This window comes from Neodiprion virginianus, chromosome 6 (genome assembly GCF_021901495.1).
Source record: "Neodiprion virginianus isolate iyNeoVirg1 chromosome 6, iyNeoVirg1.1, whole genome shotgun sequence".
Classification (NCBI taxonomy): Eukaryota; Metazoa; Arthropoda; class Insecta; order Hymenoptera; family Diprionidae; genus Neodiprion; species Neodiprion virginianus.
In genome coordinates this window covers 8,554,962-8,573,647 of record NC_060882.1, presented here as the reverse complement: position 1 = coordinate 8,573,647, position 18,686 = coordinate 8,554,962, and the positions used below count along the sequence as shown (strand labels likewise).

General features: G+C 31.6%; 1 long non-coding RNA gene across 1 annotated transcript; it reads right to left on the bottom strand.

The window, feature by feature from the left end:
• Positions 1 to 812: 812 nt before the first annotated feature.
• Positions 813 to 17,854, bottom strand: LOC124306754 (uncharacterized). The gene is made up of 2 exons (XR_006908675.1): positions 15,404 to 17,854; positions 813 to 9,010 (listed from the first exon to the last, which is right to left on the bottom strand). It is a non-coding gene; the product is annotated as an uncharacterized LOC124306754 (long non-coding RNA).
• Between the last annotated feature and the right edge of the window lie 832 nt (positions 17,855 to 18,686).

Here is an 18,686-nt window from a genome sequence, read left to right as displayed (position 1 = left end):
TAATTAGACAATCGTGGTGACTGCAGCTTATGTACTTATATATATATATATATATATATATATATATATACGATATTCGTTCAACTCATGTGACACATATTACGTGTAATACGTTGGCTTATCGTATATTATCTTTATCTTCTTTGTTCCTACCATTCCTCTGTACACAACCGTTTCCCTGCGTATTTCCCCCTGTTTTTCTTTATTTCCACGTCGTTACTTCGTACTACATGGAATAAGTAATGTAAAAATTTCGAATCTATCAATCTTGAAATTATATGATGACGGAATCGATTATCGCGATGAGGGTAGAAACACGGCTTTGGGTTTTCAACAGATCGTGCGGTAAGCATAGCTGATAAAAATAAATGAAGAGACCATTGGTTTTTTCCAGCTTAAAGTAATTAAAAAAACACCTGAAGGGTTGTTGGTAGGATATTGATTAATAATCAATGTTCGTCGAAATGTAGTTTGGTTAAGAAAGTGGATTTGAAGATCGTTTGGTGAATGGAATTGAATGTAAGGTCCGGACATGTGTTTTGAGAAAAGGTTGGACGAAGAGTGAGACGTGCGATTGTTGAAAGTTTGAATATGGAATGGTTTTGATTGATAATCTGTATCGCACGGAAGAAAGGCGGAAGTAAACGTGGAGGAAAGGAAGTGGATTCAGCCATTCGGTGCAATTTTTGGACCAATTAGATAAATGTAGTATATCACAAAGTCTACAGCTTCGTTTCATTTTATCATTATTGTTATTTTTAATATCTTCTGTTCAGTGCACGAATGTGCAAATGATATTGTTATTATTACTCATTATCATACGACTGATGGACTATTGTTACTCGTGTATAACACGTATAATCACTGTCAATATATTTACAAACGTTTGTTCTTTTCTATCTTTGTTTTTTTTTTTTTTTTAGCTCTCTTCCTGTTCCGCTAAATTGGTGCGTCAATGCTGAAAACGGATTCAATTGTCACAATTTTTCGTATTGATTTCCCAATGATTTTTCTGATTTTTATTATCATCATTATTATTATCTGAAAAAAAACAGACACCGTTGAAACAAATAAATATAATATCTAACGTCTAATTAATAAATGATTTTATCGTTGAAACCAGTTTCCAGCTCTAAACGGCCTGGTAAATTCGTTATTAATTTGTGCATGATACAGTATTATAAATATAATATAAATACTTAAAGAATACATTGATTGTATATTGGAATAATTCTGTACGTATAATTATAATATTCATATTAATTGTATACATATAGGAACGTGTGTACGTGTACGTGTATATGTATACAATTCGTACATAGAAAGACAGGTTACGTGTTACATGGTAGTAGAGAATATAGAGATTAAAATGCACAACACAACGTAAATCTTGAAACGTAACGAAACCCTAATTAATAAACCTCAATTTTTCAAATCTATATCAAATCGTCATCACTTTACTCGTCACGAGTTATCGTGTTTGGTTTTCTTTGTTTGCCTTCTGTTCTATCATTATTTAATCGGTTTTCTTTTCACCTATACTTATTATTTTATTCTTATTTTTCTTTTTGTTTCACCTCGTGTTTGAATATCAAGCGCGCAATATTTATCATAGTTCGTTAGAATGTAATTGTATAGATAGTAAGTATAAGTCAACGTACAAATATAATAGAAAAATATAATCAGTAGTAGAAGAATATAGAGATAGAATAGAGCTAGAATAAGTTAATTGTTGGTATGTATACATATACATGCATATATATATATTTATATATACATGTATACTCATATAGTAATTTGCTAATCATAATAATTGGATTAGTAACATGTAATGTATCGCGGAATGTTCATTTATTTATTTATGTACTCGTTTATATGTGTATATATATATATTATATATATACATCTCGTATTGTATGTATGTATGTATTTCAAGTTTCTCCTTTTCTTTTCGACGATCCGACTTTAGATTCGATTTTTAAATGCTGCTCTCCCAGGAAAGGAAGAAAAAATAAATTGGTACAGCTAAATTGTCCATGAATAAAATATTACAACCTTTTCAAAGGTTTTTTCTTTCTGTCTGCGCTCCTCTCAATTCTGTTCTACTTCTCATACAAAAACAGTTCGGTCCCTTAACCAGTAAATTTATTGTTCATGGAAACTTGTTCAAATTTTTTTTCGCCCGTAATTGTTTTTTTTTCGGTTTTTTTTTTCATCCTTGGACACGCTGACTATTTTAAGGACAAAAATTTTTGCACTAGAGTTTCTATACAGCGGTTATACGGGTATTTCATAAGGGACGAAACGCGTGCGGGACAGCAATTTTTTCAGAGCTATGTGTGCGAGGGTGCAATCTTCAAAGTATTTGTCATTTTGTCGATTTTTTTTTCCCCGTTCCATAACTATTAATTACGATCTTCTTAACATCTACGCAACACTTTATATTATTATAATTATTATTGTTATCGTTATTATTGTTATTGTTGTTGTTGTTGTTGTTATTGTTATTCTTATTATTCTTATTATTCTTATTCTTATTATTATTGTTATTATTATTATTATTCGATCAATCAATCTTACACGATACATGTTCATGATCGTTATTATTACGATTACAAAGGTAGAAGGATTATAACTATTATTGTTATCTTTATCATTGTTACTGTTATTAATGTTATTACGAATATGACTAATATTAATTTTTTTTTCCTTACACGATACAAAAATCAACTCTTCTGGCATGTTTTTTTTCCCCATTGGATTTTTCAACGCTTCGATTTATTTTCAACTTGATAAAAACGTGGATAACAGATTTTAAGGATTTTCTTTGTCCTTTTTCGATTATTATTATTATTATTATTATTATTATTATTATTATTATTATTATTATTATTATTATTATTATAATTGTCATAACTTATCTTTTTTTTTTGGATTTTTCGTCTATTTTTTATTCATTTTCGATCATTCGTCAATATGTAATTGGTGCGTCAACATATATGTGATTGTTTTGAACCGAGGTCTTTACGCCGGTTTCAGACGTATTATGAACATTAATCGATACTTACATATTAATTTCAACTTTATTATTTTTGTTCATTTTAAATATACACATCACTGGATATTACAGTATAATATTACATAGTTAACATACAAATTGAAGGTTAATCGCGTGTGATTTCCAAAGTCTGGGTAAAATTTGCATTCAAGAGTTCAATGTTGCAGAATTCAAGAAATTGTTTTTAGTTTTTTTGTTTTTTCTTTCATTCAAGTTTTCCGTTCACGTTCGCACAAATCGGAGTTCGGCTGACGGCCGATAAGTTGCGAACACGTACGTGAACGACAATCGCGATTTTGCGTGGAATCGTTATTACGGCCATTGGCCCATTCAGGCTCTTCGGAGTGTTTTTCAAATAACTGATCAAGCCTTTCACCGCTGATACGCGGCGCGTTCGTAAATCGTGTGGGATCGAAAAGTGTGTACAAAAAAGTGATTAAATATAATACACGGTTTGTTCATTATACACGAGGTATCGATATTAAATTTAAGAAAAAACAGTTCAGTCTTAGAGGGGCGGTAGAATAATTTATCATAAGGTGAGACGTTTAAAAAGTGTTTTTTCGTTTGGTTTTTTTTTTTTTTTTGGTTTTTTGTTTTTTTTCCGTCTATCTCTTTCACTGCTGAAAAGAATATGCAATATGTAACGCATCGTGTAATAATAGAATAATGCGTATTCTATATATATATATATCATATATTATGTTAAACGTAGTTATAAGCAATGGAATTTCTATCTCGTATTTCGTATATTTGAAAGCGATTTTTAGCGATCAGGGTTCGTTCACCGCAATGAAAATTCTTCATTCCGACATTATAGCATAATAAGTATCAACGTTATACCCCAATAATATGGATAATTTAAAAGCTGGTCCCCGTCGAGTCTGCAAAGCTTTGTTTTTTTTTTCTTTTTTTTTTTTTTTCTAACCAGTATTTGAAATATCCAAATTCGGTTTGGCAATTTCGATGTAAAATGAAATGTTTTCCAACAATTCATCGAACTCGGACGAATTGTTTTTGCATAAAACACAATTGCAAGCATCTCGACAACGATATGATCATGAAAGCTTGCGGAAATAAATTTATCGCTTCGAATTACGATTACACGAGATAGAGAGAAGCTGCGAGTTACACAGTATCGATACAAAGTTTTACGGAGGAGATTATTTTTTTTTTTTTATTTCTTTTTTTTTTTTTTACTTCACTATCAATCTAGCCAAGCTTCGTAAATACATCACTTTATCCACGAACCGGATTTATCCGGATTTTTCACTATGCGCTACGTTCACTATTGCTAAGCTACACACTTGCTTGCGGCAAAATTATTTTTCAATAACTGTATAATTCTGCCGCCTAATCTACCGAGAAGACAAAATACGATATTACCTAATTCAATTTTAACGTATACACGAAACTCAAGTGAAACGGTGAGTCAACAGTTAAAACAATGAGTTCAGAGATACCGTTCACGGAATATCTTAAAATCTATCGCTATTCCGCATATTATTTAAACGAACAATACACACCGGTTTATTTTCGTACGATGAGATGATTCACGATTAACTTATAGAAACACTACCGAATAAATAGCCGTATATATACACGCTATTAATTTTATATACCCATGAAACACGCTCGACGGTAAATAATTTAAAACTCGACGTAATCGTTTCTTTCAAGACCGCGAATATACATCGCGTGTATTTCAATTTCGCACCTCGTCGTTTAGGGTCGCGCCTCGGCCGGTTATAAACGGTAATATAAGGTATGCATGTATAACTTCATATATATTATTATTATTATTATTATTATTACTATTATTAATAATATTATTATGCGTTATAGAAAAAATAAAATTATCATACCAAGAGCCCAAGGATTCGGGGGGGCTCTTTCGATAACAAATTAACAAAAACATTCCTATATGATAAATATAGGATTACCTTATCTCATCGTCGTTCGCTTATCACCTATCATCGTGTTATCGTCATGCCGTAATGTTATTCAATATGCTATTATACGATTATTTTTACGCCTATATCAATAATCATGTTACGAGTATATTATTTTACATTATGCGTGTGTCTTCAATTACAATTACAAGCATATATGTGGATAGTTTGTGCACGATCGTAGTTTTTTTTCTGTTTTCCTGTCAATCGCCAAATAATTCAGTTCAATTTCAAACAAATTATACCGACGCAACTGCATTATCATATGGTAAAACCTCGCGCGACGATTGTATAATTTTCACATCACGTTGTGCATTGATTTATAATTTGTCAGATAACGAGTTGAAATTCCCGATGAATGGCCGGAAAAAATATTAACAAGGAAATTTTTTTATGTAAAGCTAATGAAATAATATTTATTACATCTTTAAACCTTGTTGTTAGCTTTCTCAATACCTCGACATTACGTTACGTAAAAACGTAATTTTTATTAGTTTCTTTCGTTATTGAAACCGGAATATTTTCCGAGCGTAAATAAATTCACCGGAAATAAGTATCCGACCGTAGAACGATTCTTTAAAAATTCTGCGCAGAAATAATACTTTCATCCTTTGTTTAAATATTTCAAGGAGGGTCAGATAAAAACCGGAAATTCCCGGCAAAATTTTTATAGCGATTATTTCCATCCCTCAACCGTATATATTTCAGTGATTATACAGCTTTCGTTTGGAATTTCTTCCGGCGTTGCAAAAACGTTCATCGTCGTTATGAAATGTGAAAATATTACTCGATAACCGTAACACGAACGATAAATCAAAAAGCACAACGCAGAGTGATGTTGTATCGATGAATTGTTGCTTTGTGAAAAACGTGGGGAAAAAAGAAATAAATAAATAAATTAAAAAACAAATACAAATGCAACAAGTAGCGAAATTTCAGTCGTTCAAAAACTATCAGGCCATTCCATGTACCTACATATTACGTACATATACGTAACTTTACGAACATTGCAAAAGCGCTGAAAAATACGATGTTAATCATCGTAATTCGTATCACGATGAACATTAAAAAGTTACACTGATTTCGATAATAGGGTGGGTGGTATACAGACATCGACGGAGTCGGACTAAATTTAGGGTAAAAATTATCAACGAATCTAATAGGTTCAAGTGTACAACTTATCTATAAAAAGTTTCATCCTTTCGCCTTGACAATCGTTATGCATATAAAATTAAATGTACATACCCGCAATTATATGTATTTCATTCAATTTATGGACGCGCATTTATATGCATAATGATTAGGTATAATGTAATAATACTGCGATAAATTAATATAAATCGTGTTTTTGCGGTTAAATAGAAAAATTGGCAAATATATTATATGCGTAACATATGCGTGTATAGGTAATATATATACATAATTACAGTAAATGCGAATATATATTTTCATATTATTATTATTATTATTATTATTAAATCTTTTTACGGTTCATACAACGACGCAATAATGTCGTCATGTTTTCGGCAGGAATTTTATACGACAAGTCAAATTCATTCGTGTGTACTACGAGACTTGAAATTTTACGACGGCGAAAGAGCTAGAATGAAAAGAAAAAAGAAATCATCGACGTGCGATCAGTTTTCCAGGGACTGTTGTAAAAATATTTATAAACGATATTAATACTTTAAAAAACTGTCGAAATTTTCCAAAAACTCTGCGATAATATTGTATTAATCAATAAGTTTCGAACGGTTCGTGGGTTGATTCAAATTTTGTTCAGGACCGATCTAAGTCAGGTAATCAATCGGTGTTCCAGATATTTATTTTATATACGAGCGTAACATTAGCTACGGATCTTAATTGATATCTGCAATTGTTTCAAGTGTGATCGATTATTCGAATCGTAATTAATACCTATGAACGAAGAATGTGTATAATAATTGTTTATTTCACTGATTTCCCAAATATGTGTATTTACTCATGCAGGTATGTGCGTGTAGTAAGGTCAATTTATAATCGCGTTACAAGTGATAGGTATAATATATATCTTTATATAGTATTACGGAATTTAATTAATATAAATTGTTAAATTGTTACAAGGAATACGTTACAGCATTTGGTGTTCAGTTACAGTTCATTTCAAGGAGACCTAGCTAACACATTCACATGTTACGATATTAAATGATTAGTAATCAATATTATTAATTAATCATTAGTATTATTGTTATTATTATTATTATTATTATTTGTATACCGTTATCGTAATGCTAATTAGTTTTGAGTCATTCATTTGAGTATGATAATATTTATCGTTATGCAGTAGGTATCTTTTATCTCGCATATGAATTTTAATATTACAGTTTTAGTGCGTGCGGTAATATAGCTTCTATTATAATATTATATGTACGTATGTATGTATGAGTTAAGACGGTTAAATACGACGTCTGCGCAGAAGACTAGACTTAACAACATTGCATCAATAAACATCTCAAATATTTCATAATTTGTTTGTTCTCTTTGAATATATCTAATTTTTCATTTACTTTATTAGCGATTCTTTCGTTTTTTTTGTTTTTTTTTTCTTGTTTTTTCTTCTAACTTTGGTTCTGACATTAGTAAGTGAATTCTGTATAATAATAAGTGTTTTATGGTTGCAGGTTTTTATTTATATTTCAACTTCAATGCGTATTTTGTTTTTACTTTGAAATTTATCTTTAACATTTGCGTGCATGGATTAAAAGTATTTCATCTTTCGGTATCTTGAATTTATCGAATGAATCTGAAACGTTCACTTATCGGTACGTTTTCACTCTATTTTCGTTTTTTGTTTCATGTATTTTTTATTTTTTTTAATTTTTTACCGCCATGTATCATATCTATAACTTTTTGTCTTACGAACTATTCAATTTCCACATTTTCTTACAGGAATATCAGCTTTTCTTTTGTGGATTTCGAGGACTCTTAATTTTTTTTTTACTTCTCGAAGGAACATAAGTGAACAGATTTTTTATCAGATCTTTCTCGTCAAATAAAATATATGTTTTGAAAATGTGTATTCGAAAAAATTTTTGAACTCGTATGATGTTCATCGATCCGTTTTTTTTCTACTTCTTTCTTTTTGCTCAATTTCGGGAAAACGTAATTTCAAACATCACAGTTCGTTCTATAATATTACACAGGGTTGGGCGTTTTGGGCAAGATATTGGGTTTTTCACTTATTTTTTTCTTTTTTGTTTAGGTACCTTCGGTTTCTTTTTTTTTTTTTTTTTTTTTTTTTTTATACAAACGAAACGAATCATTGAACGTTTAATAATCGATTGCAGAGGAAATCTCGACAATTCCAAATACGTAATTAATTGATAGTACGTTTTTTTATTTTTTTTACATTTTTTTTTTCTCGTTACTTTTTCAATACTCAATTCAACAACACGAATTACCGTCAATTCAATTCAATCATCTAACATGAGCAAAATGCAGTTAATTAAAAAATACAAACATTTGACAAATACATTCAATAATAATAATTATTATTATTATCATACAGTATATCATATCTCATATATATATATATATATATATATATATAGATTTATGTATATATATATATCAATAACTAATATTATCGCAATATTATCAGTTGATTATTATACAGATTAATGTTGAAATCGTATAATATGGCCGCAAGAAACTATATTGCAATTTCCTGTTCACCGATCAACAATTCTATTCTTAAATTTAAAATATTTCCATTGTCCTTAATACGCAGCCCTAATTTTTTCGTCTCCCGCTTCCCTCTTCTTTTCCTTCTCATGCTCCTTTCTCCTTTAACCCTTTCTTCATCTCAATCAGTGTTGTCGAGCTAAAACTTTTCCCATCGTCTCGTCCTTCTCTAACAATATGTGCAAGCGATTCAACCTTATTATAGGTAAGTATAAAGAGCTGGTCGCATTCGTATATATGTGCGCGTGTGTGTATATATATATATATATACACACACCTATATATACGTAGGCCAAAACACATGAATTACATTACACTGTATTTCACCATTATACAATTCTCAGTTTATTATACGCCGCGTTATCACGCAGTGGTCAATTTCAAAATCCTTTCCGTGTCGAAATTCGCTTTACGTTCACGTACTTACGTGTGTATACCAAGTTTGAAAAAACGCCTATTTGCTTCGTCGCGGTTATTATAAAAACTGGAATAAAACGACGGTAAGATACAGCCTACTGCGAGCAGTATGTAACGTATAACCGAAATCCGCGTTTCAATTTCTAACGCGCTCGTCACTTTCTTTGTGTATGATGTAGGAATAGGTATAAGATTATAGCTCTCACGTACGTACGATACATCGTATGTTATGTATAATAAACATATACCCATACGGTTCACTAACGACTAACAATTATTATTATTATTATTATTATTATTATTATTATTATTATTATTATTATATACACACGTACACACACATATGTATGTGTGTATATATATATATATACATGTGTATGATGGTAAATTCATGCCCCGCCGAGATACTAATTATTATAATTGGAATAAACACACCTAGCTAGAACTACGGTGTTGTCGTAATTGTTCTCAAGTTCACCTAATCACCGATATTGTTATTATTATCATTATTGTTATTATTAATGATTAATGTACTATCATTATTCTTGTTAATATTATTATACGTTAGTTTCAGCTTCAAGTGGGTAGGTAAAAGTCTACAAGTAGAAAACTGGCATGTGGCTATGAAAAGTAGTTTTTTTTTTTTTTTTTAATCTCTTCCTCTCTTTACACGTTTCGTTCGGATTTTCTTTTTCACCCTCTTTCTCTTAGCTCTAGTCGTTCCTTCTCATTTTTTTTTCTTCTTCTGCCTTCTCGTTTTCTTCCTCCTATCAAGTTTCGTATTTTCTTGTTCCTTTTTCTCTTAGAATTACATAAATCACGAGTGTAAACTATATAATGATCGTTTGAACCCCGCGTTTATATTCTCACAAATGTTTCAGTTTTCAAAGTTACGGTTTTTTTTTTTTTTTTTTAAATTTTATTTTGATGTTCCCTAGGTTAATTGACATGAATATACTTATATACTTTTCGCAACTCGTTCGTTCATACAATTCGTTTTTTTTTTTTCTTTCACTTTCTCACATCTCTCCATTTTCTCCTTATCCCCTGCATTTCATTCGTATGATAAAACTCCGACGGTATAATCTGTGATATTTTCGATCTTGCATTATGTATGCGTTGGAAGAAATTTTGCTCGTGTGACCTACTCGATTGAATTTTCAAATGAATTTTTGATTTAAATATTATTTCACGGCCGCGTAAGTTGTTTAATTAATTCCGCGCATTCACTGCGGCTTCATCGATATAAATAATTAGACCGGGGCTGTGAGATTGAAACGTAATCGGCGACTGTTTCACAGCCCCGTCATATTTACACATCACACAACTTTTTACTCCTGCGTATGCAGAGTTGCCTACATCGTGGGATATTTTATTGTTAGTGCGATAGCGATCGGCGTAATTTGTCGCGTTTGCGGCAACGTTGTTTCCCATTTTTTTTCTCTTTTCTTTCTTGTCCTCCAATTTCATTGTTTCAATTATTGCATTTTTATGCAATTTGAAACTGATTGACTTTTTCGTACACAGGTACGAATAATTAATATTGAAATTGTAATTACATATCATGGACGCTACTGTAATGCGCCGAAGTTTCGTGTAATAAGCATTATGTTAGATTGAAAATTTTTCAAATTATCCTGAAATATTCGGGGTCAACTTTTTGATGTAATTATTATCGATTTGCATTCATTTTTTTTTTGTTTGTTTCGCTTCTTACTTTATCATATTATCCTTTCCAGTTTGAGTTTTTAGATCAGCATGTTATTGGTATTTTTATTGTTATTAATAAATTAATTGATTATTAATATTAATATTATTATTCACATTATTATTATTATTATTATTATTACAGTAAAACAGTGGCAATAGTCATAATATTTATTACATACACGTATGGTAAATATATAATATATACCTACAAATATTTCTGTTCCCAGGTTTATTTATTTAGTTTCAAAATTTAAAAAAATACATATATGACAATCCGACCTCACAAGGATAATTATTGGGATCTGACTTATATAAACTCGCAACTTCTAAATATGTAAAACTTGTCAAACAACGCTTTTTTTTCGTTTCCCAGCCACTTCGACTTTTAATAACCCCTAAAATATTAATTATCCTCATTAATATGTGATAATAATAATAATAATTTATAGATATGAGTAGATTATGCAGAGTATAATAATTATTTTACGATAATCTTCATCATTAGCTTTATCAATTATTATTGGTATTTATTATTATTATTATTCAATATTGTTATCATTATTACGTGTTTATATCATATCGTTATAAATATATATTATATATGTATAACTATGCATTTATATTATAGACGTGATATATACGAAATAGCAAAGATTCAAGAGGCCATGACTAGACATTTAATCAATCAATCAATCAATCAATCAATCAATCAATCGTTAAGTAGTTACGCTTATAATGTAATAACAAGATGGCGGGTGGGTGGCTCGACAAAATGGCCGACAAAAAACACTCGACTTATACGTTTACTTTCAATAAACCCTTGACGCCTACAGTATGGTACATTACATTATATGTATAATTGAATGCATTATACTTAACTAAATATTAAAAGTTAAAAGTGTTACTCTTGAAACGTTCACAATAATTAAATACAATATACAGACATGGAATACTGGAAACTTTGACCATTAGTTTACATTAATGTTATTTTACGTTTACTTCACGATACGATTACTGATATTCGAGGTATTTACTCAAACCCCGTTTTTTTTTTTTGTTTTTTTGTTTTTTGTTTTTCTTTCATTTTTTTATTTCTTTTTATTTTTTATTTTTTCTTATTTATCTTAAACCTACTCGCTCGCGTCCGTTTTCGTTCTCCTTTACGTAATGATCGTTTCTCCCATCCGCGTATGTAATGCAACGTGTTTACGTTAAATCCACTGACACGTAAATGCAAGCAGTTGTTGGGTATTTCCTTAATCCTCGAATCGAAACTCTATCGTATTCACAGTAATTACTCACTAACGGGTTCCCAGTGGCTCACTATCCTTTATTCAACTCGTTTCAGTTTTGATTCCAAAAAAATATCGAGCCACTGGGAACTCATTAATGAACATTACTGTACGTCTCCACCATATAAATCAATTATTCGATATCGTATCAAGTACGGTTTGTTTCCGTTGTTGGTTTTGTTGTTACTTTTCTTTTCTTTTTCTCCGCTCCTTATCGTATATTTCATTTTTTTTTTTTTTTCGATTTTCCATTTTCCTTTATACTTAACATGCATCCATAACTCCTCAAGATTATTATACATATATACCTATCATATACGTAACACATCGTAACCGCGACTCAATTTCGCAATCAATCATATTTACAACGTGTATAAATTATACATGTACATATAATGTTTAATTCTACATATACACGATATTTTTAGCAAAGAAGAAAGATATATTCCTCGCGATTTGTCGCGAACAAACAAATTTTTACCAACTCATCGTCATGGTGATACTCAACGTTATTATTATTATTATTATTGTTGTTGTTGTTGTTGTTATTTTTATCATTGTTAACATAGTTGATAAACACAACAATGTCGCATAATGTCTCATTTTTACAAGATATTATCTTGTTCTTTCTTCCGCTTCGTCACACTATCTGCACTAATTCTAGCATTTGCCTTTGTCTCTTTGTGTTTGCTCCTTTGTCCGTATCATTAATCTCAATTGGTTTTTTTTCTTTTTTTCTTCTCAACAATATTTATGATTTCACACACAGTGTGTCTAAAGACGCAACTACGCATGCATGCATTGCGCATTCGACCACGCATTACAAATTGGCCGTTTTATTACAAATGTCTAATAATAATAATAATACAGTATCCACGATTGTTTGATTGTTGAAAAGGATAAGATTTATATTACAAAAACTCGATGTTCTTCATTCCCTTTCTCTTTATCTTTCTTCAAATCTATAATACCGCGATAAGATTTTATCGTACAACAACGTAAGCTTAGTTTTTCTCTTTCTCATTCTTATTTTGTTTTGAATTATTTTCATTTACCTTTGATTTTTCAGTCTTACCGGCAATTAAAGCATTCAATTTGTGTCTGTGTGTGTGTGTGTGTGTGTTTTTTGTTTGGTTGGTCGTGTATTTTCTTTTTTTTTCTTTTTAATCAGTTTACTCGAGCCGTCGTATCGCACGATTCTTTGGTGGTTCAAGGGGTGAGGATCGGGTGGCGAAACGGGCGAAGGGGGATGTTTTCATCAAATCATTTCAGCGCAATATCGATAACCGATCGTTAAGGGCTTGTCCCTGGGTTTTACACCGTTGTAGCAACGCAAGGATTAACGTATCACGCATGCATGGGCGCCCGGATTTATAGTCAAGTATATAGAAATTTAGTTTTAGATCAGCGACGCGACTATAATACCGTAATACATAATCTATCCTTATCCTAAGACCCGATAGGTACTAAATTCTAAGCTAACGCCTAATGCCTACAACCTATCCTACCTACATTCTACATGTGGCGTTACAAGAATAGGTCAATTATGTCAAAAGTTGAGTTATCTACATAGGTTATATAATAATCGTGTTACACTATGTACCTAATACGTAGGGTGGTAAGTACGATGGTGCCTTTGTCACTGTGAAATCTCATTTACTCCTCCTTCATTGATCATTTTTCAAATTTTGTGCATTTTACCGTTTACCTAAACAAAGGTCAAGGACCACTTCCAACAGCTTTGTTCAAAATTTTGATTACGGGTAATTCGGCAGCGTCGAACGGGTTGATCGAATTGGAAAACAATCCGTTTCAGCTTCGATTTTTTTTACGTTTGAAATCCTTGTTTTCGTCGTCGAAAATACGAACGTGGCGAGGTAACAATTTTTTGGCAAATTGCGCGAACGTATTTCCGACGTAAGAAGAAAGTTCACTTCTGCCACCGCGTGTCGTTTCTCGATAATTTGGAACTCGACGGAGCGACTGGAATCGTAGGATCGCATCTCAATCCGAGTATATTAAAAGCCTGCGGCAGGTTGCGCGAGCCTCTGTGTGAAAAATACATAAATTGATAGCGAGCCGAGATGAAATATCGAGGGGTTTGAAAAACGAAAACTTGATATCGAACGCGAGGAATTGTTTGGGTTGAGGAACCGCAAGGATATTGCTTCTCGACGTGCAAATTTCGAATATTGTAAACCGGTGCCGATGCACTACAATACCCTGTTTACTACAGCTCACTTCACATCGGGGTGAGATGGCAAAAGCTCAGGTGTGTGTCTTTGGTAGAAGAAAATTCTATCATTTTCCTCTCTCCCTCTCTCCCTCTCGCCCTCCATTCATACCTTTCTCTCTCACTTCCTGCGTTTCTTATTTTTTCCTCTTTGCTTTCTCCGTGAGGACGGTTTGAAAAGGAACGAGGATTCTTGTTCGTTGTCTCCTTTGTCCGGATAAAATCCTCAACCTCTATTTGAAAGCTTTGAACGTTTCAATTAACTCCGAAGAGTAGCGCAGCGGCCACCTACGTCATTCTTACAGGTACGCCAATTTTCTTGGTCAACAATCGTTTGTTTATAAATTTATTTATCGTTGCGGTTGTGTAAACGACGAGACAGTTGACCGCTCATGATTTTATCGAATCCGACAATCTTTCGTACCGAGGTAATCACGCTGCACCGCGTGTGACATTATTGACGATATCTTTAAACGATCTTCGATCTTAATTTTAAAAGAGATATTAACGATTTCACCGATTTTCAACTTGTTCGTACAACGGGTAAAGCCGAGATCCGCACTCGCGTTAAAAGCAGAAAATCATTACACGCTAGAAGTAAAATCATCGTGAATAATAAATTAGCAAGCTCAAGTTCACAATCAGCGGTTGACTTTGTCATTACGCTAATCTACAGGTACATCACTACATAATTATATACGCAATGCGATATACTGTATATCGTATATTATGTTACATACGTTTACTAGGCATGCAATATTTTATTACTACACACGTATGACGCATACATGGTCGTACAATACATACTATCGATACGCAATGTTGTAGTCAGAAAGTGGCATGGGTGATAATTAGCCGATTTATTGACCGTTAAATTAATCTATCATTCGATTTTCATAATAAGTAACATTAGTTGGGCCCGGGAAGAGTGTATTTAATTATTCAAATTTACCAGAGTCGCCGCGCGTCGCGTCCTCGACGACAAATACCATACATACACACACACACACACACATACATATATATATATATATATGTATGTATAATTATAAGTGTATTTATAATAGGTATAATGATAATAATAGTTGTATCGCGGACGTCTTGTTTTTCGTTTTGCTTTCATTCCTCCATCCTTTCTTTATTCCTTAACTTTACTTTCAATTTTTTTTTTCTTTTTTTTTCTCTCTTTTTCTCCTTTTCTTTTACTCTTACTTTTTCCTTCGTTTCGTCTCGTCAATACGATTTAATATTATAATTACAATGATTACTTAAGCGTCCCATTTATGCGAATGTACAAAAATATATTATCTATCCACTATCAACTTCTAAACAGTAATCTAACACCAGTTTAAAGACGATGGACCGAACAGGCCAACGGATTAATAGTACAGGCATCCGCGTAACGGGGATTCATTTATTGATTTCATTTCATTTCATTTCATTTCATTTCATTTTTTTTTTTTTTTAATTCTAAAAATTTTTCAGCTTCAACTCTTTTCAGTCTAGGAAAATTTTCTCCCTTCGTCGATTAACACCGTACGTACCGTATATATGTAAACGGTATGACTTGATCAAATTTTTATTCCTCAGCGCGCGTTGTGTTGTCAATTAGGTATAATAATAATAATGAGCGAAGAAATGGATTTTTCGAGTGTAGTTTTCTTTCTTTGCTCTCCTTTTTTTTTTTTTTTTTCTTTTTTGTCGTTCCGTTTCTTTCTATCGCGAAGCTAACGTACTAGAGAGAGAGATGCACAAGCACTTAATAAAATGAGAAATAAAACGAAATATACGACGTGTCGTGCGCATGTCACTTACTTACTGTTAAGTATATGTTTATAATAATACGTCACTATCGATAAAGTGGCGTCTTTCATTGATACTGCATCGATTAATCGTGCCGACAGTTGCACAGGGGTTAGTTGTGAATCAGAGTTGATTTTTCTTTCCTATCAAATTTTTTTTTCGTACTGAAGCTTGGGGAGTTTCTACAACCACACCACTATATTCCCATTTGTTCAATATTCTATTACGGTTTTTCAATATTCAAACACCTTTCTTGACAGGATAAAACAGATCGTTTTATTCAAATCACTCATCTCGACTGGGACGAATCGTGAAACGCGTGCCTCAGACTTGGGTACGATATTATATAGTTAAAGGATTGATAAATTAAATTTTAAACCGGTAGTTGAATTTTTTCAGAAGGTAAAGTTGCATCGAAGAACGTGAAATTTGATACCGTTTGTTTCGTTTTAATTGCAATAATAAATAGAATAATCATTCACGTTGAAAATTAGTGTAAAATTTCAAAAATAAAATCTCTTCTTTATTTTAATATACGTTCTCCGATTTTTTTCAGGACTGGATATTCTTTCCGTTATATTTTTCTCACGCGAAAGACAAAAATAGAAAGTGAGAGTTTAGAATTACAACGACAGGAAGTCCGTTCATCGGCCTCCTGGAATAACAAACGTGAAGTTAAGGTACATCGACGTGTGATTTTAGTCCCTCTGTCGCAAACCGTTTTCCTCTCAAAATGTAACACGTGTTGTATACCTATATAACGGTGTGTAATATCCGAAGATGGGACGAACGTGGACATATTTTTCTTGGCAGTTTTTCTCTCTCTTTTCTTTTTTGTTTTGTTTTTTTTATCACACCAGAATTCTATTCAGTATTATACCTACCATATATTTTTGTTCTTTTTTAAATTATGTTATTAAAGCTCAGTTGAAAGGACATTTTTTCACCTGATACTTAAAATAAGATCCAAATATACGAAAAAGCAATAAATCTACGTTAATATAACCGTGAATGAAATTAAACGCAATCGGTGTATAAAATATAAAAATTGTCCCTCCTTTTTCAGTCGCGGTGAATGTAAACGCGTACCTGATTTATTTCTACGAAATTTGAAAAAAGACCGGAGTTTCAAATCAGATAACGTTACGGAAAAGCCTCTTTTTCTTCGCTTTTACGTTAGGTATACATACATATGTATATATATATATTATACACATATGAATATATATGTATATACATATTCGTTCAAGTATTTCACTTACCTTTTTCACTACAGGTATATGCTACGGTAGTTTATTTATTGCGAATGGAAGCCGCTGCTGAAAGACGCATGTTTCATTCATTTTATTTCTCTTTGACTTTTGCATCGCTTCGTGTGCAAAACGTTTTATGCTTTGAACGACACTAGGTGTATAGGCTCTCTTGGGGATTTTGTTACATCATCGCGGTTTTATATGCAGAATGAAAGAACGCATTTATCGATATTGTCGAACTGATTCGTAATGACTTCATGTTCAATAATTGAAATCTGATAAAGATTTGTATTTTTTACACACACGTAGAATGACAAATAAAACGTGTTTTGTTGCTGCTTTTGTTTGCTGATTACTAGAAGACAATTAGCAACAAATTTTTGCATATACATGTTATAAATAATCTGCATTTTGAAATATTGCGAAGTGTGTGTGTTTTTTTTTTTCAACAAAGACGCCACAACCGATATATTTACGCATTTAGATATTACAAGAGAATAGAAAAAAAAAAATAACAAAGAAACTCGATGACAAAAAATATAAAAATACTGTCAATATTCTAATCATGTACAACAAAGAAAAACCACAAATACGCTACGAGTAATAAATTACTTTGGAATGTGTAAAGCTTAAGGAGTGCAAACAGGGAATGGGGACAAGTATTATTGATCTTTGAGAATAAAAATTGACAGAATTACAAAGAAGACGAAGAAGATATATATATATATATATGCATTTAAAAAATGATCAAAAATTTATGCAAGTTATTTCTCCAAATAGACGTTCAGCAATTGTTGTATATAAAAAAAAATTCGAGCAATTCGTCAATTTTGATTTTTAAATTATACGCAGACTGCATTTATGCAGGCGTATAAGATATAATTGAAAAAAAAGGAGTGTTTCGGGATATTACATTAATGTAAGGCATTCGTATACAATAAGAAAATAAACACCAAAAACTCGGGGGTATGTATAATGTGAACTGAAAATATTATTAAAAAGCATTTTACAACAAAAAAATAACTAAAAAACAAACAAAAAATACGATTTACATTTAAATTAAGAACAATTGGGTTGTATCTTTTAAAAATAATAACATAACAAACCGTACAAAAAAATTATTTCTTCTATATGTAAGTATGTATATAATAATAATAATAATAATAATAATTCAACTAGCACATCATCATTTCGATTTCACGGTATATGTGTGCAAATTGTGAGAGGGAGGAATTTCTTATGTTT